Genomic DNA, 6000 nt, shown 5'->3' with positions numbered 1-6000 from the left:
GATTGTCTCTCAGGGGATCCGAAGTCTGGGCACCGCCAAGAATACTGAATCTTGTTTTTCCAGCACTGCCATTGGCGTGTTCCCTGCCTGCTTTTCCTGGAAATGGGCTTGCAGCCTAGAGAACAGAGAGCATGATGGAAGAAAGAAAAGTGCTTCTCACTAAATGTTGTTCTGTGCTGCAGAGTCAATTCCAACTCATAGCGACTCCATAGGATAGACTAGACTGCCCCATAGGATTTCTTAGGCTATAATCTTTATTTTACAGGAAGGAGCCCTGGTGGCACAATGGTTAAGAATTCAGCTGCTAACCAAAAGTTTGGTGGTTCAAACTCATCAGCCACTTCTCAGGAGAAAGATGTGGCAGTCTGCTTCTGTACAGATTACAGCCTTAGAAACCCTACGGGCAGTTCTACTCTGTCCTACAGGGTCGCTGTGAGTCAGAATTGACGCGATGGCAATGAGTAGTCTTTATGGAAACAGTTTTCTCCCCAACAACAGCTGGTGGGTTCAAACCGCCAACCTTTCCATTAGCAGCTAAGTGCTTAACCATTGCACAATCAGGGCTAAATAAAAGAAGGAAAAAGGCCACAGGAAGGCCATATCAGCTCCTGAAAATGCAGTGAGAAGAGCCTCATTCCTCCCCCAGGGTGGCTGGGATCACATGCCACCTCGAGGACCAGGTTTGTGAGGTTTCCTGTGATGCTGGTACCTGAGCCTGAACCATGTCCCACAGCCCGAGGACTTTCAAGTAACCACCCCGGCAGAGGGAGCTTCCAAATCATAGAATATAAATGTTCAAGTTGGGCTGGAGCTTAAATCCCTTCATTTTACAGAGCAGGTCAGCAGGCCCAGAAAGAGGGGGTGGTGAGTCACCCAATGATCTGTAGTGCCAAACGTCACCCCTCGTCCATACCACTGCTCACACACACCCCAGGGCAGTGGGTGACGTAAAATCTCTGGCGTTGTTTTCTGGATTAAATTAACATTTCTGCTTATTTACCTTTTCATGGTCAAACATTTCAAAGTGTAGCAAGTAAAAAGAAGAAAGAAAAAGTCACCTGTAACACTGGAACATCACTCAGCCATAAAGAGAAATGAAGTCCTGTTGCCTGCCACAATATGGATGGACCTAGAAAACATTATGCTGAGCGAAATAAGTGAGTCGCAAAAGGACAAATGCTGTATGACCTCACTTATATGAAATAAGAAAATATATAGAAGGGGGAGTTTCTGCTTCGGAGGCTTTGAGTTTATGTTAACAGTGGTGGAATAATTTGGAAAAGAATAACGATACACAACAAATAATTACTTAGCATAAGTATGTCCCATGCAATATTTGGGACAAAATCCTGGGTGTCCTGTATTTTATCTGGTAACCAGCCCTACACCCAGGGGATATTTAGCAATGTCTGAAGACATTTTGTCACAACGGGGGAAAGGGGACTACGGCGTCTATGGATATAAGCCAAAAAAAAAAAATGGATATAAGCCAAGTATACTGTTAAACATCCTACAATGCATGGGACAGCCCTTCACACCAAGCAATTATCCAGCCCAAAAATATTAATGGTGCCAAGGTTGAGAAACCCTCCTCTACACTCCCAATAACCAACCAGAAAATATAATAAGAACCAAAGATCATGAAAAGTAGCTATAAACTGAGGATTAACAACAAAGAATTCATAAAACTTCTATAGAGAAAACTTTAAAACTCCAAAAAAAGATTGTATGAATACACAGAGAGAAAGTCTATGCTCTTGTCAATATGCTAGAAGTCAACTCTACCCTCCAAGTCAGTAAATTCAATGCAACTCTAATTGAAACTTAAGCTGTGTTTTTCAGAGATTTGATAAACTTACTCTAAAATTTACAAGAGGAATAAAGGGCCATGAATAGCAAAGACAACTGGGGAAAAGAAAAGAGGGAGACTTGCTGGGCTAGATATGAAGGCACACTACAAACCATAATGATAGAAATAGCAGCTATTGGTCCAAGAACAACAAACCAGATCAATGGGACAGAAAGGAGTGCTGAGAAACAGTCCCTTGAGAACGTAGTATGTATCAGAAAAGGTGAAATAAGGGGGAAAAGGACAGCCTAACTCAGTAATGACATGAAGAAAAAGCAAACCGTATCCTGCCTAATATTATACAGAAAGGTGGACTCACTGGGGACTTCACACTAACCCTTTAAGGTAAACTCTAAAATTAATAATTAGTGGTCTAAGGGTGAGAAAGGCCAGAAACACCAGCCATAAAGCAAAAAAGATTGGTGGGTTTGATTGTACCAGAAGGAGAATGTCTAGCCAACAAAGGACACCATGACAAAATTAACGGCTCAGGAAAAGATACATGCAATGCTTAAAGCCAAAAGGACTACTAAAATATGTTATACAAGCAGCTCCAGCAAATCAGCAAGGAGAAGGCAAGAGCCCTGGTTCAAAAATGGGCAAAGACTAGAACAGGCAATTAACAGAAGGAAATTCTAAAGGCTAAGAAACGCAGGAAGGGATGCTTAAACTCATAGTAATTGTTGTTGCCGTTGTTAGTTGCGGCAGAGTTGATTGCCAACTCATGGCAACCCCGTGTGTGCAGAATAAGAACTGCGTACCATAGGGCTTTCAGGGCTGTGACCCTTCAGAAGAAGATTCCCAGGCCTGTCTCCTGAGTCACCACCGGGTGGGTTCAAACACTGAACTTTCAGCAAGTGGTCGAGCATGTAACTATTTGTGCCCTCAGGATCTTTGAGAAACGTAAGTTAAAACAATAAGATTTCACTTTACACTCAGCAAAGTAACAAAAATTAGAAAGCTAAATAATGCCAGGTGTTGGAGAATTACTGCTGGTGAGAGTGAGGACTGGGGCAGCCTTTCAGGAGAGTAATCTGATGGCACAGGGTCAAATTAAGTAAATGCACACCCTGTCATCCAGCTATACTGCTCCTGGAAATATGCCCAGAGAGATTATCACAAAGTTGATTAAGCTGATATCATGGATTGAATTGTGTCCCTCAAAAGATACATTGAGTCATAACCCCTGTACCTGTGAATGTGACCCTGTTTGGAGATAGGGTCTTTGAAGATGTTGTCAGTTACGTTAACATGAGGTTATTCTGGAGTAAGAAAAAAAAGAAAAAGCTGTTGCCATCAAGTCAATATCAATTTATAGTGACCCTATAGAACAGAGCAGAACCGCCCTATAAGATTTCCAAGGAGCAGCTGGTGGATTTGAACTGCTGACTTTTGGCTAGCAGCCAAGCTCTTAACCACTAGGCTACCATGGCTCCTACCGGAGTAGAGGGGGTCCTAAACCCATATGAGCGGTGTCCTTATATAACAAGACGATATACATAAACACAAGGAGACAGAGGAAGGCTTTCATGTCATTGCAATTCCAAGCCAAGGGATACCTGGACCTACCAGGAGCTGGGAGAGAGCCCTGAAATAGTTTCTCTCTCAGAGCCCTCAGAAGTAATCAACATGGCCAACACCCTGATCTCATATTCAGCCTTCCGTATTGTGAGACAATAAATTTCTGTTCTCATAAGTCACCCACTTCATGGTATTTTGTTATGGCAGCCCTAGGAGCTAATACAAGGGACATGTGGAGCCAGAGTTGAGTCAATCCACATGTTCGCTACTGGGAGAAGGGGTGGGGCAACATGGAACACACAGACTCCAGCATATTACACAGTTACTGGAAGTAATGAATTCGATGTCCACAGAGCAGCATTGATAGATGTTTAAAAGAATTAAAAAAGAGAGAGACTTTGAGCCAAAAGCATTTTGTAAATTAAAAAAGCATGCAACAAAACAATATATGTCTTATAACAACGTACACAGAAATAAGGAAACCTTAGTGGTATAGTGGTTAAGTGCTACGGCTGCTAACCGAGAGATCAGCAGTTCAAATCCACCAGGCGCTCCTTGGAAACTCTATGGGGCTAGTTCTACTCTGTCCTATAGGGTTGCTATGAGTTGGAATCGACTCGACAGCACTGGGTTTGGTTTTGGTTTTATACAGAAATAACTTGCACATCAAGCACAACAACGTGGTTGCCGACTGTGAGTGGAGAACAGGAAAGAGGCATGAGGATCACAACGGTCTGATCCATAATTGATCATGGGGATGGCGCAGGGCTCACCAGTGTTTCATTCTATTGTCCGTGCGGGCCGACTCGAAGGCAGCCAACAACAATTTAAAGCTTGTTCCTGTACTCGGAGATCCTCAAAGCCTCTGAACAACCCATGATCATGTTTTCCCTCCGGCTGTCTTCCTGCCCAACTCCCACCCCTGCCCTGGGGCAGCAGCGGAGGTCCCTCAAACAAATGGACTGTCTGCATCTAGGTGCTTGCAGCTCAGAAATGACAGCGTTTCTAGCTTCTACATAGCCCGTCAAGCCTTTCTTCAGTCTTCGTTGCTTTGTTTCCTTTAGCTTGGGCTCCAGGTGCAGAAGGCTAAATTACACTCCTCCTTTTTTGGTTTAGGGCATGTGAATATACCATAATTTGTTTATCCATTCATCCGTTGATGGACACCTTCATTGTTTTCATCTTTTTGCTATTGTAAACAGTGCTGCAATGAACATAGGTGTGCATATATCTATTCGTGTGAAGGCTCTTATTTCTCTAGGATATATTCCAAGGAGTGGAATAGCTGGATTGTATGGTAGTTCTATTTCTAGCTTTCTAAGGACGTGCCAAATTGAGTTCCAAAGTGGTTGCACCATTTTACATTCCCACCAGCAGTGTGTAAGTGTTCCAGTCTCTCCACAGCCTCTCCAACATCTATTATTTGGTGTTTTTTGAATTAACGCCAGCCTTGGTGGGCTGAGATGGTATCTCATTGTAGCTTTGATTTGCATTTCTCTAATGGCTAATGATCGAGAGCATTTCCTCTTGTATCTGTTAGCTGCCTGAATGTCTTCTTTGGTGAAGTGTCTGTTCATATCCTTTGCCCATTTTTTAACTGGGTTATTTGTCTTTTTGTTGTTGAGGTTTTGCAGTATCTGGTAGATTTTAATAATTAGACGCAGATTGGATTTGTGGTAGCCAAAAATTTTTTCCCTGTCTGGATGTTGTCTTTTTACTCTTTTGGTGAAGTCTTTGGATGAGCATAAGTGTTTGATTTTTAGGAGCTCCTAGTTATCTAGTTTCTCTTCTGGTGTTTGTGCATTGTTAGTAATGTTTTGTATTCTGTTTATGCCATGTATTAGGGCTTCTAATGTTGTCCTTATTTTTTTCTTCCACGATTTTTATTGTTTCAGATTTTATATTTAGTTGTATGATCCATTTTGAGATAGTTTTTGTGCATGGTGTGAGGTATGGGTCTTGTTTCATTTTTTTGCAGGTGGATATACAGTTATGCCAGCACCATTTGTTAAAGAGACTGTCTTTTCCCCCATGAAGGGACTTGGGCCTTTGTTAAATGACTGCCTCTTAATCCATGTACAGGTTCCTCAGGAAAACAATTTAGTGTTCTGAAATTCCCATTCTTCACAATGTTATCCATAATTTGTTATGATCCACACAAATACCTTTGCATAGTCAATAAAACACAGGTAAGCATCTTTCTGGTATTCTCTGCTTCCAGCCAGGATTCATCCAACATCAGCATTGATATCCCTGGTTCCATGTCCTCTTCTGAACCCAGCTTGAATTTTTGGCAGTTCCCTGTCGATGGACTGCTGCAGCCGCTTTTGAATGATCCAGCAAAATTTTACTTGTGTGCAATATTAATGATATTGTTCAATAATTTCTGCATTCAGTTGGATCACCTTTCTTTGGAGTAGGCATAAATATGAATCACTTCCAGTTGGTTGGGTAGGTAGCCGTCTTCCAAATTTCTTGGCATAGACAAGTGAACGCTTCCAGAACTTCATATGTTCGTTGTAACATACCAGTTGGTATTCTGTCAATTCCTGGAACCTTGTTTTCCCCCAATGCCTTCTGTGCAGCTTGGATCTCTTCCTTCACTACCATTGCTTCCTGATCATATGCTA

This window comes from Loxodonta africana, chromosome 15 (assembly GCF_030014295.1).
Source record: "Loxodonta africana isolate mLoxAfr1 chromosome 15, mLoxAfr1.hap2, whole genome shotgun sequence".
NCBI classification, from domain to species: domain Eukaryota; kingdom Metazoa; phylum Chordata; class Mammalia; order Proboscidea; family Elephantidae; genus Loxodonta; species Loxodonta africana.
The sequence above is the reverse complement of the archived record's forward strand: the minus strand, read 5'-3'. Positions refer to the sequence as shown.